The sequence below is a fragment of the Lepus europaeus genome, chromosome 10 (assembly GCF_033115175.1).
Source record: "Lepus europaeus isolate LE1 chromosome 10, mLepTim1.pri, whole genome shotgun sequence".
In the NCBI taxonomy this organism is placed as follows: Eukaryota; Metazoa; Chordata; class Mammalia; order Lagomorpha; family Leporidae; genus Lepus; species Lepus europaeus.
This window is the reverse complement of record NC_084836.1, coordinates 14299801-14315585: the sequence shown is the minus strand read 5'-3', so window position 1 is coordinate 14315585 and position 15785 is coordinate 14299801.

Genomic DNA, 15785 nt, shown 5'->3' with positions numbered 1-15785 from the left:
TGTTGCCCATTCTGGGCCAATCTGAGCATGAAAATAAAGAGTAATGAACAGTATCTATTGAATAAAATACAAATCCATGAGTTCATACTGATTTAACAAGTAAATAAACTAACTGGAAGTTTGATGACTAGTAAAAATATTTTTTAAAAGTCATATAGTACCTCTGCACAAAATACTTATTACAAAGGGAAAAGTAACATTACAGAAGAGTAGATACCATTTTAAAGAAGTGTTCAGCATGAACATACGACAGAATGAAATCATTCACTAAATGAGACTTTGAAATGAGAAGAATACAGCATTACTTAATGCCATATTCCTGCTGTTCTGGCTATCTCTTGCTGCTTAGCACATCACCCAACTTCTGGTGGGAAACATAGCTCACGGATTTTGCGGGTCAAGATTTGCACAAGGAGCAGCAGAGAAGTTGTCTTTGCTTTGTAGTCTGGAGCCTCAGCTCCTCAGAGGACTTTTCTTTCTAGGATAACTGAAACAGCTGGGGGTTAGACTATTCTGGAGGCTTCTTATTCAATTTGGTGCCTGGGCTGGGATGACTCAAAAGCTGGGCTTAGCTGGAGCCATCTACATGTAGCCTCCCCATGTGATCTGGTCTTCTCATAGCAGCATACCTGAGTTCTGAAAGGGAGCACTCCATGAGGTTGTCTGCAGATGAAGTATTACAGAAGAAACACAGAGCAGCTACAAGGCTTCTTTCAACTTAGCTTTGTAAGCCATGCAGCATTAATTCTGCCTCATTTTCCCGGCTACAAGAGCATCACTAAGGCCCGTTCAAATCCAAAGAGAAGAAAATTAGACTTCACTCCTTGATGGAAGCATGGAAAAGTCACATTACAGAAGATCATATGGGATAGGAGTAAGACAATTGGCTATGAAATTTTTTTACTATGCTTTCTTCCTTTTCAATGCTAAAAGTCTCTAAGAGAAGTCACTGCATGTGGCCCAGTATTTTTACCTAACTGCTCAAATAATTCATTATTTCTCTTTTTATGTTTAAAACATTTTGTTTCAAAATAGGTTGAAATTTACAGAACAAAAACTGTGAGGTAGTAATACAAATAGTTTCCATATATCCCTCTTCCCATTTTCCCTACTAGCATCACATATTAGTATCTTTGTCACAATTAGTGAACCATGCCCAATATTCCCTATTTTTTTAAAAGATTTATTTATTTACTTGAAAGTCAGAGTTACACAGAGAGGAAAGGCAGAGAGAGAGAGAGAGAGAGAGAGAAAGAGAGAATCTTCCATCCGCTGGTTCACTCCCCAACTGGCTGCAACAGCTGGAGATGCACTGATCTAAAGCCAGGATCGGGCCTCCCATGTAGGCACAGGGGCCCAAGGACCCAGGCCATCCTCCGCTGCTTTCCTAGGCCATAGCAGAGCACTGGATCGGAAGAGAAGCAGCTGGGACTCGAATCAGCGCCCATATGGGATGCTGGCACTGCAGGCGGTGGCTTTACCCGCTTTGCCACAGCACTGGCACCTGATATTCCCTATTTCTTTTAATCCAAACTCTTTTTATCCTTCCTGGCCTTCTTAGCCTATAGTAATCAACATTCAGTATTTAAGTTGAGGTGTTTTTTTTTTTTTTTTTAATTTTAGCTCCTACATATAAGGGAGAACATGTGATATTTATCTTTCTGTGTCTGGTTTATTTAACTCAATACGATATCCTCCTATTCCATCCATTTTGCTGCAAATTTTAAGATTTCTTTTAAGATTTATTATTTGAAAGGCAGAGTTAAGAGATTGAGGGATTGAGGGAGGGAGGGAAGGAGGGAGGGAGAGAGAGAGAGAAAATCTTCCATCTACTGTTCACTCGTTAGAGCTGGGCTGATCTGAAGCCAGGAGCTTCTTCCAGGTCTCCCATGTGGGTGCAGGGACCCAAGGACTTGGACCATCTTCCGCTGCTTTCCCAGGGTCATTATCAGGGAACTGGGTCAGAGGTGGAATAACTGGGACCTGAACCAGTGTCCATATGGGATGCCAGTACTCCAGGCGGTGGCTTTATCCACTATACCACAGTGCCAGCCCCCATGGGATTTCTTTTTTTATAGCTGAATAGTAGTACTGTATTGTATGTATGTATACATACATTTTATTCATCTACTCATCTGATGAGGGACAACTTAGTTAATTTCACATTTGGCTACTATGAACAGTGCTGCTATAAACATGGTGGATTAGGTATCTTTTTGATACAATGAGTTTCTATCTTTTGGGTATATGCCCAGTAGTGGGGTTGCTGAATCATATGGCAATTCCACTTCCAGTTTTTTAAGATATTTCCACAGTGCTTTCAACACTGACTGCACTAATTTATATTTCCAAACACACTATATAAGAGTTCCCCTTTCTCCACATCCTCACCAGCATGTTACTCTTTTTGATAATAGCTGTTCTGACAGAAGTGAGATGATATCTCCTTGTAACTTTGATTTGCATTTCCCAGATGACTAGTGATATTGAGCATATTTTTTTAAAAAGATTTATTTATTTGAAAGGTAGAGCTACAGAAAGGGAAAGGCAGAGGCACAGAGAGGAAAGTCTTCATCTGCTGGTTCCATCCCCAAATGGCCACAATGGCCAGGGCTAGGCCAGATCAAAGCCAGGAGCCAGCAGATTCATTTGAGTCTTCCATGTGGGTTCAGGGGCCTATGCACTTGGCCATCTTCCACTGCTTTCCCAGGTGCATTAACAGGCAGATGGATTGGAAGTGGAGCAACTGGGACTTGAATCGGCACCCATATTGGATGCTGGTGCTTCAGGTGGTGGCTTAACCCACCATGCCACAGTGCCAACTCCAAGCTTTTTTTCATGTATTTGTTGGCCATTTGTATTTTTTCTCTTGAGAACTGTCTATTCAGATCCTTTGCCCATTTCAAGTGGATTGGTCATTTTATTGTCACTGAGTGTTCTATTTCTGATATATTCTAGATATTAATCCTATTAATCTGATATATCCTAGATATTAATCAGCTAACTAGCAAATATTTTCTTCCATCCTATCTAGTGAAGTCTTCTTACTTTTCTTCCTCTGCTGGGAAGAAGCTTCTGAGTTTGATATAATCCCATTTGTCTAGTTTTGCTTTCGTTGGCTATGTTCTCAGGGTTTTATCCAAGATGTGGTCACCTATACCATTGTCTTGAATTGTTTCCCCTATGGTTTCTTCTAGCAATTTTAGTTTCCAGTTTGACATTTAGGTGTTTGATCCATTTTGAGTTCGTTTTTGTATATGGTAAGGGGTAGGGAATTAATGTCATTCTTCTATATTTATTTTTTTAAACATTATTTATTTGAAAGTCAGAGTTACACAGAGAGAGAGAAGAGGCAGAGAGAGAGAGAGAGAGGTCTTCCATCGATGGTTCACTCCCCAATTTACCGGAGTTGCACCCATCCAAATCCAGGAACCAGGAGCTTCTCCCTGGTCTCCCATGCAGGTGCAGGGTCCCAAGGACTTGAGCCATCTTCTACTGCTTTCCCAGGCCATAGCAGAGAACTGGATTGGAAGTGGAGCAGCCAGGACTCGAACCGGCACCCATTTGGGATGCTGATGCTTCAGGCCAGGGCATCAACCCACTGCACCACAGCCCAGCCCCCATTCTTCTACATTTATGCATATATCCAGTTTTGCCAGCACCATTTATTGAAAAGACTATCCTCTTGCCAATGTGTGTCCCTAGCACCTTTGTCAAAAATCAGTTTGTGGATTAATTTCTGGGCTCTCCATTCTGTTCCATTGATCTATGTGATCATCTTGATGTTAGTACATGCTATTTTAAATACTATAGCTTTATAGTATGCTTTGAAATAAAGTATTATCATGTCTCCAGCTTGATTTTCTCCACAACTCAGGAACCAAGAACTTCCTCTGGGTCTCCAACATGGGTGCAGGGGCCCAAGCATTTGGGCCATCTTCTACTACTTTCCCCAGGCCATTACCAGAGAACTGGATCAGAAGCAGAGCAAACCAGTGCCCATATGGGATGCCAGTGCTGCAAGCAGTGGCTTTACCCACTATGCCACAGAGCCAGCCCCTCTCCTTTCCAATTTTGATGCCTTTTATTTCTCTTTTTTATTTGCTATTGTTAACACTTCTAATACTATACTGAGTGAAACTGGAGATCCTTGTCTGGTTACAGGTCTAAGGAGAAATGCGTTCAGTTTTTCCGTGTTCAGTATGATATTGGCTGTTGGTTCATCATATATAGCCTTTATAATGTTGAATGACATTCCTTCTATGCCAAATTTATTCAGAATATTTTAACATGAAGCGATACTGAATCAGTTGTTTTCTCCACATATATGGAGGTAATCATATGGTGATGAGACCAAGGCGACTTCGGCTGGCTGACAAGGTCACAGCAGAAGGTCTGTCTCAGCAAGGCATGAGAAGGACAGCTGCGGTCCTCTTGGTGGTTTTAGGTTTGATGAGAACTACACTCTGCATAAGCAAGCTGGAGCTTCCTGATGGTCCTGCTCATGATTGATGTATTCCTAATTTTACGGAAGAGCACTTAGTCTCATAACCTCCAAAATGTCCATTGCCTTGTAGAATTTTAATCAAGCAGAATGTTAGTGTAGAAGAAAGGGTCTGCTTTGAACTTGGGGCTTCTAGTAAAGATTAGATTAGGAAGGTACTATTCTAGCTTATGTAGCCAATTTCTGCATAGTTCAGCAGCACTCGAGGCCTTGGCTTGTGTGGGCAGCCTGTTATCTCACACCTGTCTGTGATTGTAACCCATGCTCTGAGTATGCCCTTGAAAATCAAAAAAATTGTAATTCGAAAAAATGGACAATAGGCTTTTCATTGTAAGAAGAAAAAATCATCATGTGGCTTATAATATAAAAATAAAATCTGGTGCTCGAAAGCCAGAGCCATGCCATCAGCCTTGCTGTGAGTGTCTCTCATTTGTTCAAGCGCCGACACCTCTCACACCTTGGGGCCCCTGAACTGGCTGGAGCTGGTCTCCAGCAATATGGTTTTTATTCTTCACTCTGTTCCTGTGCTTTATGAAGTTGATTGATTCTTGAATGTTAAACCACCTTTGCAACTCTGGGATAAATCACACTTGATAGTGATGTATGATCTTTTTGATGTAGTATTGGATTTGGTTTGCTAACAGTAAATAGGAGAAAACCATCATTACATATACAGGAAAACCAGTTAGAATAACAGCAGACTTCTCAGCAGAAAACCCTACATGCCAAAAGAGCGGTATGACATATTCAAAGTCTTGCAGGTAGGGTCTTCCCTAGGTCTTGGAATGTATGTTCTGATGACTCTTGGGAAACATAGTAGTAATAGTCACAGTCTCAGGCCGCAGAATACAGTGGATTTCTGAGCCAGGTGTCATAGGGTGGGTGCCAGTTATTTCAGGAAAAACAGACTGGCAATCACCATCTGAAGCAGGTGAATGCAGGTAGGCCCTTCTAGACCTCAGAGGTATGACTGATTCCAGGGGTTATAAACCAGCAACCGTCCCAGAGCTGCAGGGGACAGAGGGAGTGCCCCTAGTTTCCACAGGACATGCAAGGGTGATGCTGGGGCCCCAGCACCCCGTGGTTAGAGTTGCAGAAGGGGTTACCTCAGGTCTGTAATTGATAAGGGCTACTGCTGGGAACTAGCCCTAAAGAGCCACAAGGAATCTCCCTAGTGAGTATAGCTCCAGGGCTTGTGTCCAGAGCTCTCCTGGAGGCAGGATTCACTGGGGCATGCTCTCTTCCTTGGAAAGTGCCCTTGCTGTCTTCCAGAGCTTCTTGTAGCAAAGGAGCTGCTTGTTTCCTCCCAACACAGGGTGGAGGTTAGCAGCTTCTCAGCAGCAGCATGGGTCCGCCACTTTGGGACGGATGCAGTGTGGGTTCCCTCTTTGAAGCCAACTCATCACTCTGACCTCGGTCAGTTCCCTAGATTTGACTTAAAGTCAGTGAGGACTGTGGAATTCTCCCATAGTTAGAGCTGTTCCTTTGTGGCAGTGCAGGGGTCATGGTGCTTTCTTCCTACCTGTCCCTGGCAGTGATGGCAGCAGACCGCATGCTTTACTCCACTATCTCTGTGGACCTTCAGAATCTCTGTGCCATCTGCAATTTTTGCCACTTCTTTACTTGAATGTTCCCTCAGCCAGTCTCCTCAGTTTTTTTTTTTTTTTTTTTTTTTGACAGGCAGAGTTAGACAGTGAGAGAGAAAGAGAAAGATCTTCCTTCCACTGGTTCACCCCACAAATGGCCGCTATGGCTGGAACTACGCCAATCCAAAGCCAGGAGCCAGGTGCCTCCTCCTTGTCTCCCATGCAGGTGCAGGGGCCCAAGCACTTGGGCCATCCTCCACTGCCCTCCTGGGCCACAGCAGAGAGCTGGACGGGAAGAGAAGCAACTGGGACTAGAACCCAGTGCCCATATGGGATGCCGGCACCACAGGCGGAGGATTAACCTAGTGAGCCACAGTGCCGGCCCTCCTCAGTTCTAATACAGAACAGTTTTCCTGGCAGAATGGTGTTATCTGGCTTGGGGAGCCAGGATAAGAGTGGGCAGGTAGAGGTAGCAGGCAGTGGCAGTGGCAGTCTGCTGTCCTTCTCTCTGCTGGTTTTCAGTGTCTCTGTGCCATATGCAGTTCTGATCATTTCTTTATGAAGTGTTCCTTCAGCCGGTCTCCTCAGTTCTAATATTTTACATGTAGAAACCTTTTCCTGTGAAGATGGTGTCACTCAGCTAGAGTGTTAGAATAGGAGCAGTGGCAGCCTCCTGTTTCTCCTTTCAAAAGCATCCTTAACAAAGTATAATATATATTGTATGTCAATTTTAAGTGTACAATGTAATGATTTCTAGTAAGTTTACATAGCTGTGCAACTATTACAATCCAATATAGGGTCATTTTCATCACTGCCAAATTATCCTCATGTCCATTTGAAATCAATCCTTCCCTATTCTTACTCCCAGTTCCAGGCAACCACTGACCTGCTTTCTATCTCTACAGATTTGCCCTTCGTGGACATTTCACATAAATGGTATGATACACTATGTAGTATTTTGCATCTGGCTTCTTTCACATGTGGGAAATTGAACTTATCTAACATTACTGAGGGATGCTGAAGCCTGCAACTAATTATGTGGTATTAAATGCAATGCAGAGGCAACTATAGAAAGTATTAGTAAAGAATCATGAAGAACAGATCACAGTATACCTGACAAATCACAAAAATCAAGACATCACAGTTAGCCTGCTGAAGAATTATGAAAAGATGTCAGAGAAAGCTCAGTATAAATACTGACACAAATTGAAAAACTGCTTGTTTATTAAATTAGGATAATATATAATGACTGTATCTTTAATTCCAGATAAATAAAGCTAAAATCTTCTAGCTTTGTAGCCACTTGTGGGAAACCTACATGCATTCTGCTTTTTGCTCAATAATGAAATTATTGTAATTTTGTCCAATTATTTTTGTTCAATATTAGCAAATATTTTGTTCAATATATTATTTTTGTTCAATAATGAAATTATTTTATTCCATACTTATGAACTGGCACATTCCATTAGGTCTCAATTTCTCTTCCCCCTAACATATTTAGTATTCTGCTTCTGAGGTTCATGTATGTTATACTATGTTTCAGTAGTTTGTTTTTTATTGCTGAACAGTACTTCATTGTATAGTATACATTTGATTCTCATTAGTCCTACAAGTCATATTTATAAACCTGTGAACACTGAGTTATATACTGAATCATTGCTTCTAGGAGAACTACAAGGTTATGTTACTACAAAATTTTACATTTTCATCAAACCATCAATATATAAAATACATAACCATGTTTTATTTGTGTTTGTTTAAAAGCATCTTGTTTATTTTACTGATTTATTAATATTGAGCTCAACCAATGGCACTGTACTGTGCACCTGAATGAAACTTCTTCAAAACATTTTCTTTGTAAGGCACATCATGATCTACTTGTACTTAGAGCACTACACATTTCACTGTGATGCTTAGATGCCATTTTAGATAATAAAATCTCCAACAAAAATGCAAAAAATGTGACACTAAGTAGACTGCAAAAAGGACAGTTGTTTACAGCATAAGAGCTGAAACAAGGTAGAACATTGCTGCAACCTCAGGTGGGAACACGTGTTGGATGACTAAAATTTCTTGTCACTTTATACATGTGCATGTCTACAATTGACCGGGAAGAAGCATTATTGGTTTGGAGTTACAAATAAATATTAGCAAATAGGCAAACCTGGAACCTGCAAATGAGAATTGTCTATCCTGTATTGTATCCATTCATCAATTGGTAGACATTCTGGTTGTTTCTACTTTTGGGCTGTTAAGAATAATACAATCTTTACATGAATGGAAGGGGAAAGGGAGCGGGAAAGGGGAGGGTTGAGGGCGGGAGGGAAGTTATGGGAGGGGGGAAGCCATTGTAACCCATAAGCTATACTTTGGAAATTTATATTCATTAAATAAAAGTTTAATAAAAAAAAAATAAAGTATTGTCCTTGTGGGCTCCATGAAAAAAAAAAAAGAATAATACAGCTATGACTATCTGCTTAATAGTGTTTGTGCAGATACAATTTCTCTTGAGTGGATATTTAGTAGTGGAGTTGCTGTGTCACCTGTATGTTCATATCTTTTAAAAACAGCCACATTGTATCCCAAAGTTTTTTTTTTTTAATGTTTATTTTCATCTACTTGATACTTGAAAGAGCAAGCAAGAAAGAACAAGAGAGATGTTCCATTCATTGGTTCACTCTGCACACAGCCCTAACAGCCACAGCTGGGCCAGGCTAAAGCTGAAAGTCCCACATGGGTGGCAGGGGCTGCCTCTCATGATGCAATAGCAGAAAGCTGGATAAGAAGCAGATTAGCAGGACTCCAAACAGCACTTTCATATGGGATGTTGGTGTCGCAAGCAATTGCTTAGCCCACTCTACCACAATACCCATTCACAAAGTGGTTGTTTATACTCTTACCAGCAATAGCTTAGGGTTCCAGTTTCTCCATATTTTTGCCAGCACTGTTGCCTTTTTAATTACAGCCACTCTAGTGGGTGTAAAATTGTGGTTTTATTTTTCCCTAAGGACTAATGATGGTATCGTCCCATATGCTTATTAGTCATTGATACATACTTTAAAAATGTTTTATTAAAATATTTTGCTCACTCTTAAGCTGGATTGTCTACTACTGGGTGGATTCTTAATGCATCTTAGATACAATTCCTTTATCAGAAATATGATTTACAAATATTTTATCTGTAGTTTTGTCTTCATTTTTTAAATGGTGTCTTTTTTTTTTTTTTTTTGACAGAGTGGACAGTGAGAGAGAGAGAGAGAGAAAGGTCTTCCTTTTTGCCATTGGTTCACCCTCCAATGGCCACCGCGGCCAGCGCGCTGCGGCCAGAGCATCACGCTGATCCAAAGCCAGGAGCCAGGTGCTTCTCCTGGTCTCCCATGGGGTGCAAGGCCCAAGCACTTGGGCCATCCTCCACTGTACTCCCGGGCCACAGCAGAGAGCTGGCCTGGAAGAGGGGCAACCGGGACAGAATCCGGCCCTCCGACCAGGACTAGAACCCGGTGTGCCGGTGCCGCAAGGCGGAGGATTAGCCTAGTGAGCCACGGCGCCGGCCTTAATGGTGTCTTATGAAATACAAGTTTTAAATTTTGATTAAGTCCATTTTATATACATATATATATATTTTTTCTCTTCTGGATTGAATTTTTTTTTTTTTTTTGACAGGCAGAGTTAGACAGTGAGAGAGAGACAGAGAGAAAGGTCTTCCTCCCATTGGTTCACCCCTCAAATGGCTGCTATGGCCGGTGCTGCGCCGATCCAAAGCCAGGAGCCAGGTGCTTCCTCCTGGTCTCCCATGCGGGTGCAGGGCCCAAGCACTGGGGCCATCCTCCACTGCCTTCCCGGGCCACAGCAGAGAGCTGGACTGGAAGGGGAGCAACGGGGACAGAACCGGTGCCCCAACTGGGACTAGAACCAGGAGTGCTGGCGCCACAGGCAGAGGATTAGCCTAGTGAGCCATGGCACCAGCCCTGGATTGAATTTTGGTGTTGTAGCTAAGAATTCGTTGTCTAACACAAGATCATGAGGACTTTCTTCTGGAAGTTGTAGTTTATCATTTAAACTATAATGATTTTCATAGGAAAATTATATTGACCATTTTTAAAAAGATTTATTTTATTTATTTGAAAGACAGAGTTACAGAGAGAGGTCTTCCATCCGCTGGTTCACTCTCCAGATGGCTGCAACGGCTGGAGCTGCGCCGATCCAAAGCCAGGAGCCAGGAGCTTCTTCCGGGTCTCCCAGGCGGGTGCAGGGGTTCAAGGACTTGGGCTATCTTCTACTGCTTTCTCAGGCCACAGCAGAGAGCTGGATTGGAAGAGGAGCAGTTGGGACTCGAACTGGTGCCCATATGGAATGCCGGCGCTTCAGCCAGGGCCTTAACCTGCTGTGCCACAGCACCAGCCCCTATATTGACTATTATTGACCAAACCTAGATTATGATGTACCAGTCAAGAGGTAGACTTTCCACTTAATTTACCTTCAGGAAAATGCATTTTAAAATTTTGTTTATAGGGGCAAGTGCTGTGGCGTAGTGGGTTAAGCCTCTACAATCCCATATGGGCACCAATTCAAGCCCCACTGTGCTCCGCTTCCCATCCAGCTCCCTGCTAATGGCCTGGGAGGGCAGCACAGGATAGCTCAAGTGCTTGGGCCCCTGCACCAACTTGGGAGACCCAGAAGAAGTTTCTGGCTTCTTATCAGCCCAGCTCTGGCCGTTACAGCTGTTTGGGGAGCGAACCAGCAGATGGAAGAAGACATTTGTTTCTGTCTCTCCCTCTTTCTGTCTATAACTCTACCTCTCAAATAAACAAAATCTTAAAAAAAATATTTTGTTTATAAATATATGTTCCTTCGAGGACTTCTGTTAAGTATTTTGCCTGTCTTCTACCATCTGCTATTTTCTCCATTATCTTTATATCTTTCATTTTGTTTTACTTTTTCTTATTTCTAATCTGAATGTCCCTTAACTGTGCCTTTGGTCATTTTTAATATTCCTGTGTTTCTTATAATTTAGTCTTTTTGTTTCAAAATGGTTTTAATCTGCTCAAGGCTCCAGAAATCTTGAGAGAAGAGAGCACATGGTTAAAGCAACCTACCAGAAACCAATGAGCCAAGGAAATTGGAAGTAAGAGCTTTCATTAGCACAAAGGAACTGATAGATACATTCTTGTTCAAACTTTGTCATTCCTATAATCTGTTCTAAGAAGCAATGGGCAGTGGGACTAATGTATTTTTAGACTATTAACTAGCACAGAGGCTCTGAAAAGCTAATTATTCTCCCAGCAAATAAATGATTAGACCCATGTAAAGGTGTGCCCTGAAAGGAAGGAAGGAAAAGTGGGTCAAGCAGTCACTGATAGAAATTTTAGTTTCAACAGTTTTAGGTGCAGGGAGAGATTAATGTTGGCTGCTTTTCATTCTGATAAAGGATTGGTTCCTACTTCCCTTACATTTAATGAGAATATAAAGGATGTATTTTAAAAGATCCCCTTCTAGAACTCATTTGCCATTGCAAATTATTTGAGATCAGTGTTTCAAGATAGGAGAAATCCTACTAACCTGGTAATAGAAGACTTTAAAAAAAAAAAAAAAACTGTTGGGGCCGACGCTGTGGCGCTGCGTTTGAAGCCCTGCATCCCACATGGGTGCTGGTTCTAGTCCCGGCTGCTCCTCTTCTGATCCAGCTCTCTGCTATGGCCTGGGAAAGCAGTATAAGATGGCCCAAGTCCTTGGGCCCCTGCGCCCATGTGGGAGACCCAGAAGCAGCTCCTGGCTCCTGATCCATGCAGCTCTGGCCGTTGCGGCCATCTGGGGAGTGGGCCAGCAGATGGAAGACCTCTCTCTCTACCTCTCTCTCTGTAACTCTTTCAAATAAATAAATCTTTTAAAAAAAAAAACTGTTATTTTTTAATTTTAAGATTATTTATTTGAGAGGTAGAGTTACAGATAGAGAGGGAGAGACAGAGAGAGGGGTATTCCATCCACTGGTTCACTCTTCAAATGGCGACAACAGTAAGAGCCAGGCCTATCTGAGGCCAGGAGCTGGGAGTTTCTTCAGGTGCCGAGGCTCAAGTACTTGGGCCATCTTCCACTGCTTTCGCAGGCCATTAGAAGAGCTGGATCAGAAGAGGAGCAGCCAGGAAATGAACTGGCGCCCATATGGGATGCCAGCACCACAGGTGGAGGCTTAGCCTACTATGCCAAAACACTGGCTCAGTAATAGAAGACCTAATTTAAGATACTAACTATCCTCAGATTTTTCTTCACTTGCAAAAGAGGAACCATCTCCTCACAGTTCATACAGTATTATATATAGGGTGGGCAACTGTTCCCAAACACAAACCAAACTGAGAGATTCGATTACTTGTAGTTCACACAAATCCCAAACAATTCCTATTGTGTTGTGGGGTCATGTGGAAAATAACTCAGTTAAATCTTCCTTCTCATGGTCAACATGCATGTTCTTCCACTTCAACTTGGCTGTTTCAGATGACAATGAAAATCCTATGGTTCAGCTCTGGGGTGTTCATAAAGCTCTACCTTGCCCAGCTTCACTGACCTCCCTTTAACTTTATCCCAGTGATAATATGCCTATGCTGAATGAGCCACCACTTTGGGTGTTTTGCTCCAAGATGCAACAGATTTTACTATTAATTCCCCTCCTTGGTCCTAACATCTATACTGGATGTGAATGGAAAATAGTAATTTTTCCTCTCCGACAATTTATAAGCATCTAGCTCAAGTCCTGATGAAAGTATGCACTCAATACTTGTAAAAATATCATTTCTTCCTCTCCCTGTCACGAAGCTTATTTCAGTCCACATATGCATCTCTCTCTTTCCTTTCATTCAGTCCTCATTTTTTGACTACTCATTTTGGTATTTATTTGTATTGCTCTTTAATGATTTGTAAATGCTTAATGTGAACATCTTGTCTTTCCCAAGTGTAAACTCTTTAAGACTTATATACTTTATCTACTGGTACTGGACACATGAGTGGTGTAAAAGAAGTATCTCACATTGTCATTAGATTCTCCTGGTTACAAGAAACAAAGGCTATAATTCCAAGTAATGCAGGAGACTACTGAAAAAGAATCCAGACAAAGCCAAACAGCCCAGAGGAAAAGCAAGACCTGTAGCAGAATCAGACTACTGCATATTTAATTTCTCACAACTCCAGAGGGTGAAATTAGAGGTGGAAACCAGGCTCAAACTGGAGTACTCAAGTTACTCTACCAGTTACTCAGGGGTAAGAGAATCTGAGAGCATGAATTAGCCAGCAGCAATAGCCAGGTAAGTGACTAGGCAAAAACCTAAGAGCAAAATGACGTGTGAAGTGCTACCCATTAGGAGTCTAACTGGCTGCTCACCTTTAGACAAGTCTTCATATTCACGGTGTGAGGGGGCCCTCAACATCCTCCCACCCATATCAATACTGAGGTATAATTTACAAACAAGTAAATACATACACCGGAACTATTCTCTTTGGTGTACAGTTCCAGGAGTTTTGACAGATGCATATATTGTATAACCTATATCATAATTAAAACAGAATAGTTCTATCACCTACCCTCAAATCCCTTAAGCTCCTTTATAGTCAATTCTTTCCACTTACCAGGCAACCAGGGCATTTTTTCTCCCTATGGTTTTGCCTTTTCCTGAATGTCATATAAATGAAATCTTACGTATGTAGGCTTTCCAATTTTGCATCTTTCATTTGCAATAATGCATTTGAGACTTACTTGTAAGAGTTGACTGTTCCTTTTGTTGCTGAGTAGATTCCACTGTATATACAGATCACCATTTGCTTATCCACTCATCAATTAAAGGGTCCTTGGCAATTATAAAACATGTGTCCAGGTCTTTGTATGAACAAGTTTTCATTTGCCTCAGGTAAATATTTAGTAGTGGGATTCCTGGATTATGCAGTGAGTGTATATATAATTTTGTAAGAAACTGCCAAACCATTTTCCCAAGTGTTTGTATCATTTGGCATCCCCACCAACAATGTCTGTGGGTTTTAGCTGCTTAGCAGCATTTGGAAATATTTTTATTTTAACCAAGCAGTGGTCTTCACTGTGGTTTTAATTTCCATTCCCCTAATGATTATGATGTTCTGCAATGTTTTATGTGCTATCTGAAATTCATGTATCTTCTTTGTTGAAGTGATCATTCAGTTGTGCCCACATTTTAAAAGTGGGTGTTCTTAATGAGCTGTAAGAGTTCTTAATACAATATAGATACAACACATCCCAGATTTTATGTTTTGCAAATATTTTCTCCTGGTGTCTTGCTTGCTTTTCATTTGCTCAGCAGCATCATCCAAAGAGTAGATGCTTTCATAAATGTAAAATTTCCTTCTTTTAGTGATTGAGTTTTGTGTTGTATCTCCTTTATTTATGTTTTTTTTTAACTTTTATTTGATGAATATAAATTTCCAAAGTACAGCTTATGGATTACAATGGCTCCCCCCCCCATAACTTCCCTCCCACCCGCAACCCTCCCCTTTCCTGCTCCCTCTCCCCTTCCATTCGCTTCAAGATTCATTTTCAATTCTCTTTATATACAGAATATCAGTTTAGTATATATTAAGTAAAGATTTCAACAGTTTGCACCCAAAGTGAAAAATACTGTTTGAGTACTAGTTATAGCATTAAATCACAACGTACAGTACATTAAGGACAGAGATCCTACATGAGGAGTAAATGCACAGTGACTCCTGTTGTTGACCTAACAAATTGACACTCTTGTTTATGGCATCAGTAATCACCCTAGGCTCTTGTCATGAGTTGCCAAGGCTATGGAAGCCTTTTGAGTTCACTGACTCTGATCATATTTAGACAAGGTCATAGTCAAAGTGGAAGTTCTCTCCTCCCTTCAGAGAAAGGTACCTCTTTCTTTGATGACCTGTTCTTTCCACTGGGATCTCACTTGTGGAGATCTTTCATTTAGGTAATTTTTTTTTTTGACAGAGTGTCTTGGCTTTCCATGCCTGAAATACTCTTATGGGCTTTTCAGCTGGATCCGAATGCCTTAAGGGCTGATTCTGAGGCCAGAGTGCTGTTTAGGATATCCGCCATTCTACGAGTCTGCTGTGCATCCCGCTTCCCATGTTGGATTGTTCTCTCCCTTTTTTATTCTATCGGTTAGTATTTTCAGACACTAGTCTTGTTTATGTGATCCCCTTTTCTCTTAGTCCTATCATTATGATCAATTGTGAACAGAAATCAATCACTTGGACTGTGAGATGGCATTGGTACATGCCACCTTGATGGGAATGAATTGGAATACCCTGGTATGTTTCTAACTCTACCATTTGGGGCAAGTCCGATTGAGCATGTCCCAAATTGTACATCTCTTCCCTCTCTTATTCCCACTCTTATATTTAACAGGGATCATTTTTTCAGTTAAGTATCACCACTTAAGAATAACTGTGTATTAATTACAGAATTCAACCAATAGTATTAAGTAGAACAACAACAACAAAAAAACTTGCTTACTTGGGAGACAGTGCTGTGCAACAGTGGGTGAAGCTGCTGCCTGCAGTGCCAGCATCCAATGTGAGCGCCAATTCAAGTCCCGGCTGCTCCGCTTCTGATCCAGCTCTCTGCTATGGCCTGGGAAAGCAGAAGATGGCCCAAGTCCTTAGGCTCCTGCCCCCACATAGCAGACCCCAAAGAAACTCCTGGCTGCTGG